The sequence below is a fragment of the Capra hircus genome, chromosome 10 (genome assembly GCF_001704415.2).
Source record: "Capra hircus breed San Clemente chromosome 10, ASM170441v1, whole genome shotgun sequence".
NCBI classification, from domain to species: domain Eukaryota; kingdom Metazoa; phylum Chordata; class Mammalia; order Artiodactyla; family Bovidae; genus Capra; species Capra hircus.
The window spans coordinates 58,735,225-58,758,536 of NC_030817.1; the positions used below are offsets into that span (position 1 = coordinate 58,735,225).

Consider the following 23,312-nt stretch of genomic DNA (forward strand, 5'->3'; position numbering starts at 1 on the left):
CTGTCATTTAGAGCTAAACCTAATGAAGAAGAAACATAATCAAGAGGGGATAAGAGGGGATGGCTTTGTGTGTGTGCCTTGTAAGCCCAAATTGCCCAAAGGCAATTCTAAATAAGGATTTGAATAAACATCTTGAATAATGTGGACAATGATGTTAAATACATGACTTCCTGAACTCATTACCTGAAGGATGTTCCTCATCTAAGCTTGACTTTTAAAATATTTTTTTAAACATCAAAGTCTCTCTCATAGTCATACTTGCGCTGTTGGCCTCTATTCACTTTTTGGAATAGTGAGTACTGGGAAGGAAAGGAAGAGGGAAAGGCCAAAGGCAGAAAGGAAAGGATGGGAAGAGAGAGAAACACCAAAAGTGAAAGGGCAAGTTGAGGCAGAGAAAATCAAACCAGCTTAGAAACATCACAGAGAAATCTACCTTGTAGACAACAGACCTTAATTATAGTTTGCTTTTAAAGACATAACTCATACTGCTATTTGTTTTGTGGAAGGCGGGAGAGGGCTTATAATGGGCTGCAATAAACTTTCTAGGCCAGCCTCAATCATTTTTTTCTTCTACTCTAGGAAAATATGCTTTAGTACAATACCTCAACCTTTCAAAAAACTTAACCTTTGAGGAGAACATTTAATTTGCTTTTGCCCTCGTATTTTGGATGCTCATTTACCACCTTGTTCCTTTCTTTGCTCTTGTCTCCTCAAGGTCCCCCGGAGAAGCATGGGCTTGAGGAGGAGTTGTGGGAAAGGAAGGAAGCACGCAGAGTCCCCTTATGTGAATAAAGTGATTAACAGAAAGTATAAAAGAGGCTTCTTCCCCTGTTCACAAAGCAGATTTTCTTCAGAAACTGGCAGAGCTCCCAGACAATTTGCTCTGGGGACAGACTCTGGCTAAACTGCTGGCAGTGTGGGCCCTGGGGCCTCCAGATGGGTTTGGGGGGCCCTGGGGAGGGAGCACTACCGAGAGGGGAGGAGGGAAGGACTCAATGCAGCACGGGCAGGGCCAGTGTGGGTCATGCACAGAGCAGGCTAGGTGCTCTCCCAACCACCTCGTTGCCCAGGCCTCTGGGCCACTGACACAGCTGTGGACGGGCTGAGGGGCTGGCAAGGGGAGAAGCTGGCTCCAAGGTCCAGGATGGAGGAACCTGAGTGGTCACAGTGCAGGGAAGGAGTAATGAAGGATGGGGCAGTTCCCACGAGCTGGCCCGGGGCGCAGGCTATTTCGAGCTGCACAGAATAGCTTGAAGGGCAAGGCAACCCTGTCCTCTAGCACCAAGCTAATTGTGTGCTCCTGATGCCCTGCCAGGTCCAGTGATCTGAGCAAGCTATGGGGTAGGTTTGGGGAATCATCCAGAGGCAAAGATTGCTGCCACATTCCCTGGGCCCTGCGTTCAGCACTGTCACCACAGCAATGCCCAGGCTGCCCCTTGCAGCTTCCGCTGGATAGTGTTTTCAACAAACACTCACTCTGGAGTACTTCTAATGAACTGGAAATGAGCAGGCACTCCATGAACTGTGATGCAGGTTGGTGGGGAGAGGAGGGGGGAAGGGGACCAAGGCCATTGGCTTCTGAGGCTACTGCCAACTTCCTTGCTAACTTCTGGCTCAGATTAGGGTTCCTGATAGTGAGACTTTAAAAAGCGACTTTCCCCTATGGTAGAACTTGGGAAAGGTCTATGGCCATGAATTATTCAGGGCCACCCACTGATTTAGTCCCCAGTGTCTTCCAGATACTCTCATGGGGATTCTTGGCTAGCTTGGATATCAACAGAAAGCCTATGGGACACATTTGCCTCTCTGCTGCCTTAAATGCCCACCAGCCAGGATGCCTTGAGGCTGTTAATAAAGCTGGGAACCGGTGGGCAAGTTGAGCAGGCTAGCCTGCTACTTTTGTCTTTCTCTGCTCTTTCCCCTAATGGAATAGCCTCTGTGTCTGTGTGTACACAACTCATCCCTGATCATTCAAAAAATTCAGAAAATACAGAAAAATGTAAAGAACACCATCAACTGGAAACAAGCATGGCTGGCCTGTTAGCACGCATTCCTCATGATTCTTTATACTATATTTTGATGGGAGATGATAGGATGCATATATTTTTATAACCAAATTTTTTTACCCTACCATTTAACACAAATATTATCCTTCCACATTCATAAGTATAGAACTATATTATTATTTTTAACAGCTGTTTAATAACCCAGGGTAAAAATGTGCTGTAATCTATTTAATCAATCGCCTGTAGTTAGATGATTTCAGTTATCACCAGATTATTGCTGATGGAAACAAGGGTCTTTATATAAACATTACTGAATCCTTATCAGGTCATTCTCTTAAGATGAATTCTGCAGTGTAGAACTGTTGGGTCAAATCTGCTTATCTTTTTAAAGGCACAGATGCATCCTTTCAAAATTTTCCTATCACAAGCAAAGCTCTACTAATATTCCATCCTTCCAAAAATCAGTGAAGCCACCCATTTTCCTCCCCTTCCCCTGCCCTGGACACTCAGCATTATGAATCTTTGTCATCTTTTTCAGTCTGATGGTTTTAAATGATAGGTCTTATTTGCTGTTTGAACTCAGTGTTCAGTGTTTCCTCTTCTCCTCTGTCATCTCTTGGAGTTCTTTCTCTATTAGCATCCCCTTCATCAGTGATGAGCATCAGCGGAGCACTTCCAGTGTGTGGGCACTGACTGTGCTGAACATCAGTGCTTCAGGAGCAGTACCATCTCAAGTGCTCTGGGGGTGGAGGGACGGCTTGGAGGAATGACAGCTTCAGGGAGGAGGAGATAGTTACGTTAGATTTGATGAAATGGTGACAGCAGGATGGGTAGGAAAAGGTCATCTGATGCAGAGGAAAGAGTATAAGCAAAGTCACTGAGGCCTGTGTTCCAGGGTGACCGGGAAGCGGGATGGCCAGGCTGATGTGAGCTCTCTGTGCTGCACAGTGGAGTTTAGATTAGTCTATAGCAATGACAGAGCTTAAGGAAGGGCTTTAGAGGAGAGCAGTGATCAAATGCATGTTTACAAAGTTCATTTTGGCAGTGGTGTGAAGGAGGAAAGGAGGTGGGAGAGAGCAACTGAAGCAGGAAGACCAATAAAAAGACTGCTGAAATGGTCTGTGTGAAGACGCTGCGAGCTGGAAAGAGGTCAGGGCAGCCAGGCAGGAAGCAGAGGAATGGTGACATACAATTTCCAAGACTGGTAACTGAGTTGGAGAAGCAGGGGAGAAGTTCAGGAAGAACTGGAACAGAAGAGAAGGTATGAGCTTTTGCAAAAAAATAAAAGGAAGAAAAGATGGATTCCATTTTGAATATGCTATACTTAAGTGACCATTTGACTTTGGATAGATACAGCCAAAGGGAAAGCGTAAATACAGATTTGGGACCCTGGAGAGCTGCTGTGGCCATGGATACAGGCAAGGGGATTAGGGGCACACAGAATCCACACACTGATTGCCAGGAGCCCTTCCCTAAGGGGTCCCTACACCCCCACACAGGCTAGACAGACAGATGAGTGCTTTCTCCTTGTCCTTAGCTTGTGAGCCCCTTTTCTTTCTCTCAGAGGTGTCCAGCTCATTACTAGGAAAGAGTAGATCAAATGTAGCCAATTCATATAAAAACTGGAAAAAAAAACACAAGCTTTTTCTCTTACATTACAAACAGTAAGCCTTTGTTTAAAAGGTATTTGTTAACACAAAGAAATGACTTCTTAGCGGTGTGGCAACTGCGTGGGAGAGTTCTGGGGGACCAAAGCCTTTCTGAGCTCTGCCAGGTCATGTCAACAAACCACCATCCAAGCCTGCCCTGCATTGGGGGCTCTGCTCCGCTGTTAGAGATCCAAAATTCAAAGCACTGCCAGCCTCTGAAGAAAGCATTTACAACTTTAGTTTGCCTTAAGACAGAGCTTTGCAGCCAAAGACCTACTTCCAGGAGCCAGGTTTAAGCCCCGGGACCTGAAGAGAAACAGGGGGTGTATCCTGGTGCCATCAGCTGGGTGTCTTCTCAGTTACGGTTTGAACAGCTCAATTAAAAGGACAGGGAGTGGCTGTCTAAATTTAAGTAGAAACACAGTAAAACAAATCTGGGTCATTTTAGCCTACTTTGTTCTCTTCAGCATCTTTTGCTTTTTTTTTTTTTAATCGGAGATAGTTGCTTTACAATGGTGTGTTAGTTTCTGTGGTACAGCAAAGTGAATCAGCTATATGTATCCACATATCCCCTCTTTGTCACCACAGAGCAGTCAGCAGATTTCCCTGTGCTATACAGTAGGTTCTCATCGTCAGCATTTTAATATATATTTATCTAGAAAAACTAAAATTGCCTCAGAGAGTCTTCAGGGATGGAGATGTATATCAGCTCTCAGCTTCATTTTTCAGCAGCTGACATTCTAGCTTGTCTTCAGACCCAGAAAATCTTACTCTGACTCGACTAAAAATCACTCTTTTTTACCTTTAATCCTGTCTGTTTTCCTCCCTGGCTCCCTTCAAGCCCTCTTTGTTGCATCAAATCAGGGATGTCTACTGCATCTGGAAAAGCAGCTCTGGCTGTGCCCAGGGAATCAGACAGGGACTGCCAGCTACACCCACTTCTTCAGTGGACATCATTCCATGCACGTCAGGAAATGAGTCTGCAGTGGACGCACCCCACTCACCAAAACTGATGAATGAGCAAACAGGGCCTCTATTATTTTCAGTAGTAAGGACTTAACTATAAAGGATGTATCTAAAAAACAATATTTTGCTCCATGATTTGTATTAATTCATGGCTTTCCCTGTTATAAATATATGGATGTCATTAACTGCAAGTCAAAAAATGAAAGGTTTCTTAAATAAATTAGGCATCTGAGGTGTAGGGGAATGACACAGAGAACATACCCCATGCAGGGAAGCAACAGTGCAGAACATAGGAATAAATGGCTCCCATCCAGTGCTGAATCTACGCAAGATAAACCGTAAAGTAAAGAATCTGCCTGAAATGTGGGAGACCCAGGTTCAATCCCTGGGTCGGGAAGATCCCCTGGAGAAGGAAATGACAATCTGCTCCAGTATTCTTGCCTGGAGAACTCCATGGACAGGGGAGCCTGGCAGGCTACAGTCCATGGGATCGCAGAGTTGGACACGACTGAACGCTAACGCTTTCTTTCACTAAACACCTCAAAGGAGGGGGCAAGGCAAGAGGGAACAGGACATGGAGAGATTCCAATCTGTTTTTCAGTCCGTAACACAATTCTAAGTCCAAATGGTTAGAGTTCCCAGGCAGAGGAAATGATTTCTACTATGAAGGAGGAAGAGGGAAACTCCCTGGGGCACCAGTTTCTTAATGACAGGACACCCTGAGAAGCGGGCAAGGCTCCTTTAAGTGTTCATGGCAAAAATCCCTGCAGTGTCAAAGATCAAAAGAGCTTTGTAATGTAAGGCAACACTTTTGAGACTGTTGACACTTGCAATAGAAATTAACTTCAAAACAGCTTGCTTCTCTGCTCACTGTATGGGCTTCCAAGTTCAAGGCATTGCAGGTGAGTGACTCACACCTATCTGTGTAAACACAGCATCTTCCATGGCTTCCATGCTGCTTTACCTTCATAAACCTTCTTTCTCTGTTAACTGAATACACAATTACCCAGGCCCTTCAGTGGTCACATAAACAAAAACCACTCCAGAAGTAGTTGAGTAGCACAGATCTCGCTTCCTTCAAAGCTTTTCTCTATACACACTCCATTATAGCACTTTCACCTGTGCGTGCTAAGTCGCTTCAGTCATGTCTGACTCTTTGCGACCTTGTGGACTGTAGCCTGCCAGGTTCTTCTGTCCATGGGATTCTCCAGGCAAGAATTCTGGAGTAGGTTGCCAATCCCTACTCCAGGAAGTCTTCCCAACCCAAGGTCTAACCCTTGTCTCTTATATCTCCTGCATTGGTAGGCAGGTTCTTTACTGCTAGTGCCACCCGGGAAGACTGTTTATTTCTTTAACATTTCCACATTATTTCCCCAAATGTGTAACTGCCATAACCCTTTAAAGTGCAACACCAGCTACATCTGGGTGGATTTTAAAAGACACTGTTGTGAATGTGAGCTGCTGCTTCTTTCTCACCGTTGCACACTTGGTGCTTTCCCATGTCATTAATCTTGAAACAGCAGCAGCAGAACCAGAGTGGCTGTTTTCTGCTGGGATCTGTGTGTTCTCCACTGGGGTGACAGTGAGCCCTGCCAAGTTCTTCTGAGACACAGCACACTCTGGTCAACATTCAGGACTACCAAGCCATTATTATAATAATATATCAGAAGATCTCAACTTAACAAGCGCAGTTCAGATACAAGAATCAAGTAAAATCAACTAGGAAAAAAAAAAAAATCCCTCCCTATCTATTTGTCCTAAATGGGAAAGCTGATGGCCAAAGAAAAGTCGCGGTTCTATAAGAGTTTCTACAGAAAATCCAAAGGGCCAAATACCGGGGGAAAATATACAGACTCTGGGATGCTGCCCTGATTCCTTCTGCACCCCAGGCCTTGTTTTCCCGGATTTTCGTTGTTTCTCCTGCTGTCCCTGTGTGTACACAGCTGTGCAACAGTGATCACAAGTGATGACAAGCACAGCCCCCAGAGCCAAGCTGCCCAGGCCCAGGACCAGGCTTCTTTTCTCTGTGACCTTGGGCCATTAACTAGTTTCTCTGTGCCTTATTTCTTCATCTGTAAAATGGGCTGCTTTGAGGATTAAATGAGAGAGCACAGTGGATGTCTTTTGCACAATGTCTGATATTAGACATAATCTGTTCCCTCTGCTCCACCGTTAGTCTTTGTTAGGCTATGACAAGAACATGGATGGATCTTTCTAAATATGAAATAAGAGCAACTTTGGAACCAAATTCCAGTGTCTGCCTGTGGGGATTGGGGCAGATTTAGAGCAATAGTACTATGCTAAAAAATGCTTTATGCATAAATCCTCTCATATAATCCATAAGATACCTATAGAAGATTTACATTAGCTGTTCTTCAACTAAGCATTCCTCCCAGGACCCTTGCTCTTGTGTAACTCCTCCCATATTGACTCTGGACTTGGTCACATGCTTACTCTGGCCAATGGGACCAAGAAATGTAGATTAGTAGAAATTTGGTAAATGCTTATACACTAAATCTTGTACCTTTAGGACGCTGCCACCTCCATGTCACAAAGTCTAGCCTCCTTAAGGACGCAAGAGCACAGGGAGAAAGAGGCCGTGTTGATCCCCACCACTCGCTGGTTTTCCAGCTGAAGGTAGTGAACCTGAACAAGCCCAGGAAACACCAGCAATTACAAGAGCCAGTCAATTTCTCACAAAATCACGAGAAGCAATAAATTATTGTTGTCACCAAGTTTTAGGGTTATTTGTTACTCTGCAAAGAATAACTAAAACAGAAATTAGTGAGTACAGTGATTCCATAACAGAAACTTAAAAACATGAGGCACTGGCTTTGGGACTAGATAGTTGGCAGAGGCTGAAAGGGCAGTTAGGAATTTCTGTTTGGAGGCTGAAAATGGGCCACCTGAGTTGCTGAAACAATCTTCAAAACTATAGTCTATAGTCATTTGTAAGGCAAAAAACACATATCTAATAAATTTGTGGGTCTGAGCTAAAGAAATTTTCAGGCATAATGCTAGAAGTGCCAGTAGATTTTTTTTTTTAAATTTTGCTTAAAAAGGTACGCAAAGAGAGAAGGATGAGTTAAAGAAGGAACCAGTGAGTTTAAAAGCAGAATTTAGAGGAAATTGGGAGGACCTAGAACTTGCTGGGTTTAGAAATAAAACTGTTCCTTATTTCCATCCTCTCCAGATGGCAAAGGATTCTCAACATGAGAAATGGTCTCAGAGTAAAGATTACTCGAGATTGCGGCTGTAAGACCCTTTATTATGACCTTTAAAAGACTTTGAGTAGATCTTCTCAACTAGATAAAAGCACTTCTAAGAGAAATAGATGCCTAATCTCAAAATAGCTCTGAGTAATCTGGAGCTGGGCTGCCCAGTGCAGTAGCCACTAAACACACATGACCATTGCGCGCATACTTGAAGTGCAGCTAATCCAAACTGAGAGGTACTTTAAGTGTAAAATATACCCTAGATTTCAAAAAATAGTAGGAGAAAAGCAAAATACCTTATTAATAATTTATTATATGGATTACCACATTGAAGTGGTAATATTTTGGATATATTCAGTTAAACAAAATGTATTACTAAAATTACTTCCATTTGTTTCATTATTAAAGTGTGGCTCTTAGAACTTTAAAAAATACGTATGTGGTTCATATTGGTGGCTTACATTATATTTCTATTAGACAGCACTAGTGTATACAAAGGCCTGTCCCAAGAAGAATCTTAGGTATAGATTTTATTTAGTGAAATGAACAGTAATGAGGTACATAGAAAATCCATAATGTTTTTAAAGGAATCCTGTCAGATTCAAGTAAGTATCTAAAATGATAGGAGACTTCTAGACCACCCAACTTTCTACAATCAGTGTGCGGGCTGAGAAAGCTACTTAGCTGCAATTATAGGCCATTTGTATTTAAAAAGAAATGACATCTCAGAAGATGGAGCCAAGAACCAGAGGATTTAATCCAGAGAAAGCTTGCCTGCTTGAGTTGGAAAACCTGATAATATGCACCCAGACAGATTTCAGAATTGCTATTCTATGGAACAGTTACTGCTATCGTCTCCTATTGTGTTATTTTTGAATGGGAATATCTATTGGGGTTACCATGCCCCCGTTTCAACACTTTATGTGGGGTGTATGGTTCAGTTTACAGGCAGAATTTAGAGGAGATACATAGGACTTGCTAGGCCGGAATACTAACCTTAATCTCTGATTGCAGAGGAGCTATCCACGAGAAACCCTATTTATATCTGTACCAGATTCAGATGACAAGATCATGGCCTTTGAGTCTAATGGGGTCACTGGATGAGATCTCAGGGGTCTTGGGAGGGCAGTGTATTTTTCCTATGGGAGGAATTTAAATAATTGTGACCATTGACCATACACTATTTACAATTTTCTAATTAAGAGGTAGAGTGTATTCCTCCCAGCCTTTGAATCTGGGCTGGTGTTTTCACTTGTTTTGTCCAGTTGAATGCGGTGAAGTGGTGTTGTGCAATATCCCCAAACCTAGACCTTAAGAGGCCTTACAGCTTCTGTTCTTGTCTTCTTGGTACTTTGAGAATACCACACACTTAGAAAGCTCAAAAGGAAAGGCCACCTCAGCTGTTCCATCCCTTGCTATTTTAGGCCCCAGATGTGAGGGTGTCACCATCTTAAATCTGCATCTGACTGCAATCGAATGAATAGATCCGGGAAAAACCATAGTAAGAACAACTCAGCTGGACAAAGAATTAATAAATAATAGTAAAAAAAAAAAACCCTGATAAACAATGAATCATTGTTCTTTTCAGCCATTACTGTGAGGTGATTTGTTCTACAGCAACAGATAACTAATACCTATCCACGGTGTAACAAGGAAGTGGAGCAGGTGGGACAGGCTTTCTGGCAGAGGTGTCCCTTGGATTCTACTGTGGTTGTGATGCTGTTACTACCATGTTCTTCGACACGTGGGCCTCTCCAAAGTGCTGCTCACAACATGACAGCTGATTTCCCCCAGAGTTCGCGGACCAGGAGAGGGAGAAAGTAGTCAAAATGGAAACCACGATGTATTTTATCATCACTTCTCCTATACGCTGTTGGTAACACAGACCAAGCCTGATGGAATGTGGGCAGGGGCCACTAGTGCCGGGAGCCAGTGTGAGGAATCCCGCCCGTGACAAGGTCATGAGGAAGGAAGCTGACATACGCAAGGCGTGCTCAGACTTCAGGGGCCCCTCTGGAAATTCCTAAGCATGTACCCCAACAAAAATCTGCCGGCTTTTGTGCTCTGCTTTTCCACTCTTCTGACATTCTCTGGAAAAAGTCAATTCAGGGCTTTAGTTTTCTGCATTTGAAAGAGTGTTTCAATCCAAAAACCCCTCTGATGGCTTTCTAGCCTGCCCGCAGGACTCGTACAGCTGCACGTGTGATTGTTTGAGGCCTCCTGACCGCAGGAGGCACAGGAAGCTTAAAACATCCTAGGAATGTAGGGGCTTCCGAGGAGTCAAAATCTTTAGAATAGGACTGATTAAACGTTTCATTTGTTGAGCCAATACTTGCTGCCAAATTTTCATATCCTTTATTTCTAGATATAGTTGGTATATAGAAAAACAAGTAGTAGACCTGGTATTAGCTACATTAAATCTTTGAGTTAAGTACCTTCTTTGTTATAACCCACTGCACCTTTGTTCTATAGAGATGTAACTTTAGCGCTTTAAGGAGATGTAGATTAAAGAAAAACACTTCAGGGGAAACAAAATTAACATTCATTAAGGAAGAGAGCCAAAAAGTGTTAACAAGCCTCTTGGCCTGAAGATAATGTAAATCACCTGAGACCTTTTGTATTCAAAATGATATACAGAGAGAGTCTGGGTTGCGAAAGCTACATAATTTTGTGTTACCCATTGATCTCTGTGTTTTATCAAAAGTATAAAAGGCCTTCTGAACAATAAAGGATGGGACCAGTTTCTTGGACTAGTCTCTCGGCCTGGTTTCTTGGGAATCTGGCTCCCCCCGTGTCTCTCTCTCTCTCTTCTTTTCTCCCTTTTCCTCCCTCTGCTCTTTACTTTAATTTCAGGCTGAATTTCCACCTGGGGCGCGGAGGCCTGCCAAGTCTACTTATTTGCCCTGGCTATTAAGACCCACACGAAAGGGAGCCTAAGGCGAGGCACCCGTAGATATTCAAGCAAGCGCCAGTGGCCCAATGTAGATGATGCAAATTCCTTGTCTGGAATTTTATTGGCCTTCCGCGTAACCCAAGATATTCAGCCCTCTTCCTCCACTTAATCTTCCTACTACACTATAGTTTCTTAATCTAATCTTATATCAATCAATAAACAAGTCTTTCCACGCCAATGCCGTCCACCCTTCGAATTCCCTGGATCCACTGGGGCTGGACCCCGGCACACTAGGGTGCTAATATCAGGGGACAGGGATCATCAGGGGCCACCCAGGAGGCTGACTACAACATAAACTAGGAAACAGGTAAATGTACTTCATATCCTAATCTTCATTTCAAGAGTCTCCAAGAGGCTAGTTTTCCCATATCCTCTATTTCTCCTCTGACCTACTTATTTATCATGAGTTTTACCCATTTCTCTTTACTATTCAACTTGTCCCTCACCTGTTATCCCCCTCTCCAACCTCATCAAGCCGCAGAACATGGCATTTCAGGTCTTCAAGATCCAGTTCAGTCAGTTCAGTTCAGTAGCTCAGTCGTGTCTGACTCTTTGCGACCCCATGAATCGCAGCACGCCAGGCCTCCCTGTCCATCACCGAAATTCATGTCCATCAAGTCGGTGATGCCATGCAGCCATCTCATCCTCTGTCGTCCCCTTCTCCTCCTGCCCCCAATCCCTCCCAGCATCAGGGTCTTTTCCAATGAGTCAACTCTTCTCATGAGGTGGCCAAAGTATTGGAGTTTCAGCTTTAGCATCAGTTCTTCCAATGAACACCCAGGATTGATCTCCTTTAGAATGAACTGGCTGGATCTCCTTGCAGTCCAAGGGACTCTCGAGAGTCTTTTCCAACACCGCAGTTCAAAAGCATCAATTCTTTGGCACTCAGCTTTCTTCACAGTCCAACTCTCACATCCATACATGACCACTGGAAAAACCATGGCCTTGACCAGACGGACCTTTGTTGGCAAAGTAATATCTCTGCTTTTTAATGTGCTATCTAGGTTGGTCATAACTTTCCTTCCAAGATTGGCTGAAGGCAATTGAGGCAGTTAGCTGACTCAGCAGGGTCCTCAGGTAGAGGCCTCAGTGATGGGAAGAGAGACCCTCCAACATTAAGACTCCCAAAACTTTTGCAGAGGAGAACTATAAATGATTTCAGCTCAGTGAAAAGCAGGCCAACATGGAACTGTGAGGAAACAAGTCCCTGTGTTTGCTGCTGATGACAATGTAAGGCTTCTGAGGAAAGCAATCTTTTCAGCGATTTGTTATAAATACTTGTCATATTATTTCATTCACTAATGTCCTCTTTGGAAAACATAACCTCCAAATACAACAATAACAATGACAAACAGAAAAAGTGACTTTGAACCATCTCAAATCCTCAATAACAAGAAATTGCCCTGTGAAACAGGACAGAAAACTATATTAGCATAGGTGTTAAGCCTGTCATTTCATTGACACTGACCTGTGTCTATGGAATAAAACTATGCTAGAAACACAAAGTAGGGCATATGTAAGTAAAGACACATTGCTAAGATCAAGGTCTGGAAAATCAAAGGTGATACAAATAGATTACAGTTGATTAGGATCTTGGCCGTTAACCCTTTTCATGTGAAGACTATTTCCTCAGGAAGTCATTCATCTTTGAGATGAGTAGGAAACTATTAAATCTTAATAAAAGCTGGTTTCCATTAACCCAAGCGACACGCTCTGAGTCTTGGTTTCCTTGTTCATCCAATAGGTGTCACATACTTAAGTCTCAGAAGACTAGATGAGATCAACAATCTGAGTCCATCCTGTCCACTGGGAAGGGGTTTTGAATCCAGGTGGAGGTAGTGCGGAATAAATGAAGCAACCTGGGCTTTGCATTCTGCCTTATGTTTGTGTTACATCCCCACCATACTTACTAACTTAACTCTTTTTGACCCTCAGTTTCTTCAACTGAAAATGGGCCTTTTTACCTTGCCTGGTTCTGTTGTCATTCCCTTCTTCAAGGGATCTTCTGGACACAGGAATTGAACCTGGGTCTCCTGAATTGCAAGCAGATTCTTTACCACCAGAGAAGCTCAGCATATGTCAGAGGTTAGTAGAATACTCAGCACATAGTAGGTGCTCAATTAATATTAGCTCCCTTCCTTTTTGTTACCTCAAATCCGCAACCCTTTCAATCTCTCCTAATAAAATGAAATACAAAGGAAACCCTTTGAAACTGGAAACAAGCAAGTTAAGGCCAAATCTCAAAAAAAGTGATCTTTTACTAGTTCATTACCAAGTCACACAATAAAAATAGTTTGTAAGTCTAAGGGGATGAGGTCTCGCTGTCCTGCTCTAGTTAACCAAAGGGCCATCAAACAGTTTCTGTGCAGAGGCCTGAAACTACACAGGTTTCTGATTTGAGCCCTTCCCTGGCATCCTTAGTCTTGGGAGACAGAACAGTTTGCCTACAGGTTGAAAACAAACAGAAAGCGTTCAAGATGTGAGAGTATTCTCCAGAAATGAGCCTGTGGCATGACTTGTGAATTGTGGAGCCCATGGGTAAACAGACTAGAGACCGCAATCTCTTCCTCAGAGGAATTTCCAACGGTACTAACAGTGGTAGCTGGTGAAACAGAAACCATCCCTATTGGACAACTCTTCCAGCTTCCAGGTAGGTTCTGGGGAATATATTAGTTGAAAGTCAAGGAAAGGGAAAGAAGAGGTTATAGACTCTCTCAGACTCTTCTTAAGGCTGGAGTCTGTCTCCAAAAACACCAGCACAGTGGAAGTAAAACATATGCTTCCTTTGGAATTAAAGTCAGCCCCAAATAGCAAAGAAAGAACAGGATAATGACCCTTGTTTGTAAACAAAGACCAAGATAAATGTCGGCTGCCAAACCTCAAAGGAAGGGATGAGAGGCCACTTGTAGAAGCCACAGGCAGCAGAACGAGCCCTTTGGTCTCCCTGGTGGTCTCTGGCAGACCTTTCCAGAGGCATCACGGAAAAGCAGGGAAGCCAAGGGAGCCAGAAGGCCAGCTGCCCAGCACCCTCTTCACAGGTCTGTTTTTCTATCTTCTCTTAGTTAATGTTTAAGTGTTTATAAACTGGATCATCACTCACATCACAGCTGTGGTTGAATGTTTTAGAGTCTGGCACTCAGATGTAAATCTCCCAACAACAGGTAAATGGCTAAGCCTCAGTTTCCTTGTCTATATCATGGGGATCCCAGCATTCCCCACTTTGTAGGTGGTTGTAAAGAATAAATGAGATCATGTATGTAAAGTGTTTAGCAGAGTGGCTGGCACACAGCCAGTGCTCACACATGGCAGGTGCTATTATTACTTCTGTTCTGTTGTTGCTGATTCTGCCCTTGACTTTGTCATGACCGACTCAGACATTTTCCAGGGTGAGGAACCAGGCATTATTGATGTCAGCCACAAATAGTGGCAGCTGCAGGGGAGAAGTGAAGAGGAAGGGAGTGTGCCTGTGACGATGCAGCCTCCACATCTATCAGCCCAGTTCCCGAGTCTGTCTCGGCCAGCTTAGAAGTTAGCTTCTCAGGACAGAAGAGGCAGCAGGGCTGGTCTTCAAGGAGATTCAGTCACGCTTGCTGAGGGCTCAGGGGCCATTCATGGGCTTCCCTAGTGGCTCAGATGGTAAAGAGTCTGCCCACAATGCCGGAGGCCTGGGTTCAATCCCTGGAGAAGGGAATGGCAACCCACTCCAGTATTCTTGCCTGGAGAATTCCATGGACAAGTGACCCTGGTGGGCTACATACAGTCCATGGGGTCACAAAGAGTCGGACACAACTGAATGACTAACACACACACACACGGGCCATTCACACATGATATACAATGAAGAAGGTCCCCTGGGAGACATCTGGAGAAGATTCCTCCACTGGGGCAGCAGTTCTGTCCACCTCCCTCCCCACCTCTCTCATTCCCACAGGGTTTGGGGGAGAAAACAGTACAGAGATGGCATCGCCCCCACTTTGGGGCCAAACATCCTGTCAAGAACCAGCACCTCACTCTCAGCCAGGGAACTTGAGACCCACAACAGGACCCAAATCAGACAGCAGAGCTCTGCTAGTCCTCGGCCTCGGAGCCCCGGATTTTACAGAAGCTGGGAGGCACTGTTTGGTTTCAACAAGTTGTTGTGTCCAGCTGGAAGACAAGATATGCTTTTCTAGCAGATCAGTACACAAGTAGTAATAACTAGGCCACCTTAGAAGCTGTGTTCCAGTAATTGTACTAAATCTTTGGAGTTCTCCTTTTTTTGATAACACAAATAAGAGGAAAGTAAAATAAAGGTTTCTGACTTTTGTCTTAGGTGTTACCAACAAAAAGACAACTCCATAAAGATTACTGAGGGCTTCCTGTCTCATGGTAGACTCTGCCTGCAATGCAGGAGACATGGGTTCAATGCTTGGATCAGGAAGATCCTCTGGAGCAGGAAATGGCAACTCAACTCACTCAAGTGATCCTGCCAGGATAATCCCATGAACAGAGGAGCCTGGTGGGCTACAGTCCACGGGGTCTCAAAGAATCGGACATGACTGAATGACTGAGTACACACACACACACACACACACACACACACACAAAAGATTACTGAAGAGGAAATGCAGCATGATATATATATATATGTGTATGTGTGTGGGTATATATATATATATATAGTCCAGGGCCTAGGACAATGCCCAGAATACAGAGGTGCTGAATAATGTTTACATAATAAGTATTTACTGAAGTTCATTTAAAAAAAGCCCTGCATCTGAACTTTCCTTGTGATCTACTGCCGAATACTCCACACTCCCAAGGCAGCAGGCCAGGTTCAATTCCTGGTCAGAGAACTAGATCCCATGTGCTGTAACTAAGAATTCACATGCTGCAACAAAGCTGAACAGTCCTAAGTGCTGTAACTTAAGATCCAGTACAGACAAATAAAATAAATAAATACTTAAAAAAAAAAGCCCAGCACTGATCTGTAACTCCATGTATCAGAAGAGTGCCTTCTCTCTCTCACACACACACATACAAACATACACATAAAATGGCAAACAACAGGCAACCTCAATATGGTCGTTTAAAAAAAAAATAACATAATAACACAATTCACAAATATTTCCTCTGAGAATCAATTCTTTGGTTGCTGACTCTCACTTTGTTTCCTTAAAAAAGATAGACCTGAAAATTCTCATAGAACTCCATTCTGTTCTTTTCCATATTCCCTTTATTCCTTCATTCTATCATGCACACCTCATATTTCATCTTTATAACATTCGGGATCTGGTTATGACAAACTCTGTAACAGCTCATTATATTCCCTCTAAGGTCTCTTGTCTAGTTTTACCAAGTTATATCCCTTATACAGAAGTACGTGATCCCAAAATATATAAAAGTCTTTTTTTTGCAACCCAAAGAGTGAGGGTGTAACTGATATGAATGTAACTGACACTTATTTAACATTGATGTCTCCAAATAACTTCCTTTTTAAAAAATGTATGGCAGCGTTTTACAAGAAGTCCATTGATGGGCTTTTGAAAAATTTAGAACAAAACAGTGCATCAGAGGGGGCCTGTCTTCTGGTCAGATCATCATCTGTGCTTTTGTGAGTGTTCTTAACAAAGTCAACTGTTTGTCTGGAGTATGGGACACTTATGTATGCAAACACACACACTACAAGGGAAAATCCAGAGAATGCAGAGACTGTCTAATTCATCAAGGCATGAATTTCTTCCTGGTACAGCTTCCTTCCTGCAACAGCTATTGTATCGGACAACCCAAGCCAACCCCTCCCCAAAAAAGAAATAAATTCTCTCATTAGTCTGGGATGATTGATGGACAGAAATCATATTATTTAAATCCTTTGTTGATTCTATGCCCAATATATTGATAGTTAACATGAAATTTGCCTTCAAATTATGCTTTACAAAAAAACAAAAAGTAAGAACAACCATTCGTTTCCTACCTGCTGCTGTGGCCACCAGAAACCAGGCTGCTGCTCTCCAAATGGGGCAGGCTTCAGGATTTAATCTTCAGCTCACTCCCCTGGAACCAGAATCGTCGGAAGAAAACTTTCAATTGCTATGAGCAAGCAGATCGTTTACTTCCAGCCAATTCTTCCTAATTCCCATGGCTTGCTGAGTGCCAGAGTAGGGTGCTTAAGAAAGGATGTCTGGGGATAAAGGGGTAGAGTTTGGGGGAAAAGAGGAGAGAGAGTTCCCAGGGCAAGAATTCACTCACCCAATACCCTTCCTTCAAGCAGAGGGAAGCCTTCTTTTTCAGTTTTAATTTCTCATGGAAGAGCTGCTACTGCATTACTCATAAGTAATTACTACATTGCTCTTTTACAAACAGCAGACATACTTTTTGGGCAAACCTCCAGATTTCTGAAGCGTGCCTGTACCTGTCCATAAGGATAATGCTGTGCCTGGGAAAATTGAGAGGACAGCAAGCCCGCCCAAAGGGAGGACCAAGTCTAGACTATTAATCAAGTTCCTGAGATAAAATATGCCACAAAAGAAGATCAGAGATTTCTGTGAGCCCCTCCATCCACAGGGCATCCACTTCACTCATGGAATCACCTGGTTAGGACTCCAAGTTTTCCAAGTAGACCAGCAGCTACACTTAGTCAAGCTTCAGCTTGTTTGCCCAAGGAGGCAAGGAGGAGCAAGAATTACTATTACAGAAGGAATGTGGTTTTCTTACTTACTATGAGCAGTCAGTGTAGGAAAGTTAAAGATGATCGATGTGCAATTACAGCTCCTCCAAGTTTTATATCTGAAATACAGTGTTTAAGAAGACATTTCAGTGGTAACATGTGTTATAGAGGCTTCATATTCAATTCATTTCTAGTTCCCAAGAAGAAGAGGTAAGACGGTAGAGAGGTTTCTACAGCAAAGGGGTAGAAATAGGGAAATCTTCGGTCTACTGTTTACTATTGTGACTTCCTCTGGTTTCCAAATAAGTAAAAGAATACTGCACTGCAAGATCTGCACAGTAATATAACATCATCTCTCACTTTTACATCTGTCTGCCTTGTTCTTACATCAACATTTTAGTTCTCCTCTGGGGAATCATCCCTTCCTCTCAGTTTTTTTGGGCGGGGTTATACCACACTTAGGCTTCTTCAGAAATGTGACTGTGGGAAAGCTGAGCTAGTTAGAGTCCGATTGATGGGGAGATTGATCCAGAGAGGAGTTCACGCCAGCAGAAGTCACTGACGGGACTTGCTGCGAAGAGGAGTTCTCCTCTTGCTGTGGCTGCTAATCTGGTGAAATAGAACCTCTGGCTTCTGGTGGCCATCCTAGGGAGAGAGGGACTACATGGAGGCAAAGCCACTGCAGAGGAAAGGAGAGCTTAGAGAGAGCAAGAGACCAACTCTTAAGCGTGTCATTTGATGAAGACTTAGATTCAGCCATGACTGAAACTATTAATATCATTTCCTTTGGATTTCTTGAAAATTTCCTTTGGTTCCTTAAGCCTGTTTTGCCTAGTTTTCTGATGCTTTCCACTGAAAGAAATTCCAGCTAATATGAGTCCTTTTCAGGTGCCCTCTACCACCTAACACCACTTTTAAAAAACATTTCTCTTTAATGTTTATATCCACAATAAGCTGGGTGGCATGGGGATGCATATGATCAAGGAATCTGTTTCCTGTTGATGTACTCTTGGAAATATTTGCTATTTTAAGGGCTAAGCATACAGAGCAGAGAGAGAGAGAAGTAAGACAAATTCTGATGAAAGATTTTTAAATTCTTTACTCTTCTCTCCCAATATAGCTCTTTGCAAGAAATTAAATTCAAACAATGCACAAAGGTGAAATGCACAAAGTGAAAATCTCCCATAATTTTACCTTCCAGAAATAACCATGGCTGGTGTGCCATTCAAAATGTGATCCATAGACCAATGCTTTGGCCTGGAGTTGGTTACAAATGCAAAACCTCAGGCCTCAATCAGCTCTCACATTCTTAATGAGGCCCCCCAGAAATCTGTATGGATATCAAAGACTGAAAAGCCTTGGCCTAATATATAGTTCTCTAGATATTTTTTTTCTTTTAGTTGCCAGCATTTTTCAGCACATTTAATTTTTTTTTAATTTTTACTGATTTTATAAAGAAAAGACATATATGAATACAATGAATCAGGGAGAATGAAATCAAAATCCTTTACAAATGCAAGTAATTCATTTACTGGGATCATATGCAAATTTTAAAGGTGTTTAAAACCCATACATACCCTGCGTGTGTGCTAAGTTGCTTTAGTCATGATTCCACTCTGCAATCCCATTGACTGTAGAGCCCGCTAGGCTTCTCTGTCCATGGGATTATCCAGGCAGATACTGGAGTGGGTTGCCATTTCCTCCTCCAAGGGATCTTCCCAATCCAGGCATCAAACTTATCTTTCCTGCCTTGGCAGGTGGGTTCTTTACCACTAGCATCACTAGGGTGTGCATCCCTGCTCCCAGGTGATGCTAGTGGTTCTCCACCATCTGGAGGTCACACTGCCAGCCCCACATCCAGAGTTTCCAATTCAGTAGTATGGCTGGGTGCTGGGCGGTGGGAAGGGCAGGGGTGAGGCCTAAGAATCAGCATTCTAACAAGTTCCTGGGCAATGCTGATGCTACATTTCACCAGTGCTTCAAAAATAAAAATGGTTTTATACTATACATATATACATACTATATATACTACTCTGAACCTTGCTTTTTTTCACTTAATACTGTATCTTACAACCTTTCCATGTCATCCACATAGCATTACAACATTCCTCTTAAGGGCTGCAAGTTCAGAGATTTTTGCCTAATATAATAATATATGTCAAATGAAAAAGAAGGGAATCACCCGTGTCTTCAAAAGAAGGACAAGCAACCCCAACACCAGAGTTATCACTTTCAACATTAAATATGCAGCCTGTGTTTGAGTCTATAGATAAGCAAAGGTCTGAATGGACCAGGAAAGTGATCAGCATTGTGCAAGTGCCACTAAAGACACATGAAAATCTATTAACAAACTTCTATATTTAAAGCCAAGAGTCAAGTCAAAGTCTTTCTGTGAGGACTTGGGGAAAGAGTTGTATCCTCAGCTGACATGGAATGCTCTCAAATTTCTCAGCTCAAACTTCTGAGGAGTAAGGTATGGTATGACTTACTAGACTGGCTTTGTCCAATCTTCATCTCATGCCAAGTCCACTCTGAAAATAAACTTCTCATATAAGGGAGCTGTGATGCAAAGGAAAGATATCCTCCACCTTCTCAAAGCTGGTGCTTGGTGAGAGGCCGTCTAAGACCCACAGTCTCAGGCTTCTTAAAATCCAACCATCCACAGATGCTATGAACTTGGTTAAACACTTGGCAAGATTAGGCGAGACATCATGTGAGCTGTAATCACACTGTGTTCTTCTGGGGACCTTCCAGGGCGTAATCTAAATCCTCTGTTCATTTCTCTTTGAGGACAGAAGAAGTATCACGGGACAAACACAGACCCAAGAAGCTTCTCACACAGGAAGCTGCTAATGCAGCCTTTCATTGCTCTGACAGGTGTCAACCCAAACCCTACCATGTTGGCTACATTCCTAAAGAGTTTCACAACTGCTTTGCCAAGTGGCAGATACTGCATTTGGGCAGAAAGGGGAAGACTATGTCACTGTGAGATCTTGGTATCCACCGTCCATCCCACTTGCCTTCTTTGACACAGAGGTTGGAAAGCTGAAAGCTATGTTCTACAGGCTCTCTGTGGCCGGTATGGTTTGCAAATCAGTCCTGCCAATAGATACACGTGTGGGAGATTTGGAAGATGGACATAAGGGTGGGACTGTTTTTCCTGCTGCTTCTACTCTGCTGTTGGCAGACGGGAGCTATTCTTCAGCAGTGTCCCAGGGTCCAGGGTCCAGGCTCCAGCTGTGTGACTGCTGAGGGGCTATTCTGGTGGTGGTGGTGGAGCTTTCTGGGTTGTTTCATTGCAGCTAAGGTGATGTGTTCAGTCTAGTCCATGAACTTCTAGTCACATCCTGCTCCTGAGTAGCAATAGAAGGTAGAGGGTGCTTCCCCTGGCAGGTCAGATAGTCATTTGCTCTGGGGGTCAGCCGGGAGTCCTGGCCTGGCAGCCCCTTTTCCAACCTTCCCAACAATTTTGAGATCGTCACACAGGCATCTTGTCTGTTGAGTATATGCTGGTTGCTATTTCTCTGACAAGGGCCAAAAACCTAGTTTGTCTTCTTTCTGATGTCAGTCTCCATAAATTTCTCAGGCAACTCAGGCGCCAGGACTTCTCAGATTTCAGTCACAGTCCTGAAGAGGTCAGGTATCCCTCTCCAACAATTCTGAATGTACTGAAATCCTGGATTAAATTTCTTTCTGCTTCAGAAAGTGGATTGCATTTCCCATGACTGAACCCTGACTCAGATCCTAATTTAAATACAAGTCCTGAGTTTTTCTAGAGAGTTTCTAAAACTTCTCAGACCCTCACTGAAGTAGGGCTAATGCTATTATTTTCATTTCCTTCTTATGCTAAACTATCATTTAGGCATTTGATATTGAAGATAAAATTTTTAAATGAAAATGTTTGCTCTTTTTGTATTTTAACAAAGATTTATTAGATGTCCTCTATGTTCAAGGCACTATACTAGACACTCAAGCACTAAGACAACACGGCACTCTTCATCAGGAATTGATTTTTGGCTTGCTCTATCCATGTGGTCAGGGGTAAATTACTTAATCTTTCCAAGTCTCAGTTTTATCATCAGGATGAACAGAGATACTAAGAATTACCTCTAGAATTGTTCTAAAAGTTACATGAAACACAGACATATCCAAAACAATATGGAGTACATTAAAGGTGTTCAATAAATCTCAATTCCCTTCATTTTTCCTAAAACCTATAAAAATGAAATATTTATTAAAAAATAAATTTTGAGTAATCTTCAAAGAGTATTTCCCTATCATTTTCAAATCAAATTTTGTCTTCTCCCTGATTCAAATCCTCTAAAAGTTTCTCATGGTACTTAAAGAAAAATTCAAATTCCTTGCAAGCCTAGAAGATCTTAACTCTTCCAGATGTACAAGCTGGATTTAAAAAAGGCAAAGAAATCAGAGATCAAATTGCCAACATCACTTAATCATAGAAAAAGCAAGGGAATTCCAGAAAAACATCTACTTCTGCTTCGTTAACTACACTAAAGCCTTTCACTGTGTGGATCACAACAAACTGGAAAATTTTTAATGAAATAAGCATACCAGACCACCTTACCTATTTCCTGAGAAACCTGTATGCAGGTAAAGAATGAACAGTTAGAACTGGATATGGAACAAAGGGCTGGTTCAAAATTGGGAAATGAGTACATCAAGGCTGTATTTTGTCACCCTGCTTATTTAATTTCTATGCAGAGTACATTGTGTAAAATACCAGGCTGGATGAATCACAAGGTGGAATCAAGATTGCCAGGAGAAATATCAACAGCTTCAGATATGCAGATGATACCAGTCAAATGGCAGAAAGTGAAGAGGAACTAAAGAGCCTCTCGATGAGGGTAAAAGAGGAGAGTGAAAAAGCTGGCTTAAAACTCAACATTCAAGAAAAACTAAGATCATGGCGTCTGGTCCCATCACTTCATGGCAAATATATGGGGGAAAAGTGGAAACAGTGGCAGATTTATTTTCTTGGACACCAAAACCACTGTAGAAGATGACTACAGCCATGAAATTAAAAGATGCATGCTCCTAGGAAGAAAAGCTATGATAAACTTAGCGTATTGAAAAGCAGAGACATCACTTTGCCAACAAAGGTCCATATAGTCAAAGTTATGGTTTTTCTAGTAGTCATGTACACATGTGAGAGTTGGACCGTAAGGAAGGCTGAGTGCCCAAGAATTGATGCTTTCTAACTGTGGTGCTGGAGAAGACTCTTGAGAGTCCCTTGGACAGCAAGGAGAACAAACCAGTAGATCCTAAAGGAAATCAACCCTGAATATTCATTGGAAAGACTGATGCTGAAACTGAAGCTCCAATACTTTGGCCACCTGATGCGAAGAGCCTACTTATGGAAAAGACCCTGATGCTAAGAAAGACTGAGGGAAGGAGGAGAAGGGGACGACAGAGGACAAGATGGATGGATCTTGTCCATCTGGATGCATCACAGACTCAATGGACATAAGTTTGAACAAACTCTAGGAGATGGTGAAGGACAGGAAAGCCTGGCGTGCTGCAGTCCATGAGGTCACAAAGAGAGGGACACAGCTTAGAGACTGAGCAACACATTCCCGTTATAGTTGTATTGAGCCCATTTCTGTTCTTTAGACAGATTCTCCCACTTAGTAAGAATTTTTGTGGCATTTCTGAATTTTACTATTCCCAGGGATTCTCAATGAGCAGAGATGGAATAAAAACTACAATTCTGACTCCCTGAGAGAAAAAAAAAAAACAGGGTATGGAAAAACTGGCAGAGTCCTTCTTCCAATCTGCTCTGTGGCAGTTCAAACTTTGTTCTAGAGACATGAACTGAGGAGCCCCTCCATGGCCCTGGAGGGAGTATGCGGCCTAAAA

At 42.8% G+C, this 23,312-nt stretch overlaps 1 protein-coding gene across 5 annotated transcripts in view; it reads right to left on the bottom strand.

The window, feature by feature from the left end:
• The window catches only part of FRMD6 (FERM domain containing 6), a 264,333-nt gene extending 247,235 nt beyond the window's left edge, over window positions 1-17,098 (bottom strand). For 4 of the 5 annotated variants that reach the window (XM_005685649.3, XM_005685646.3, XM_018054348.1 and 1 more), the window contains exons 1-2: window positions 17,018-17,098; window positions 16,743-16,822 (exon numbers count right to left, since the gene is read on the bottom strand). The gene's annotated coding sequence lies outside the window, so the exon portion shown is untranslated. Of the gene's footprint in view, window positions 1-16,742; window positions 16,973-17,017 lie in introns of those variants that run through there. The other variant, XM_018054347.1, reaches the window with a different exon arrangement.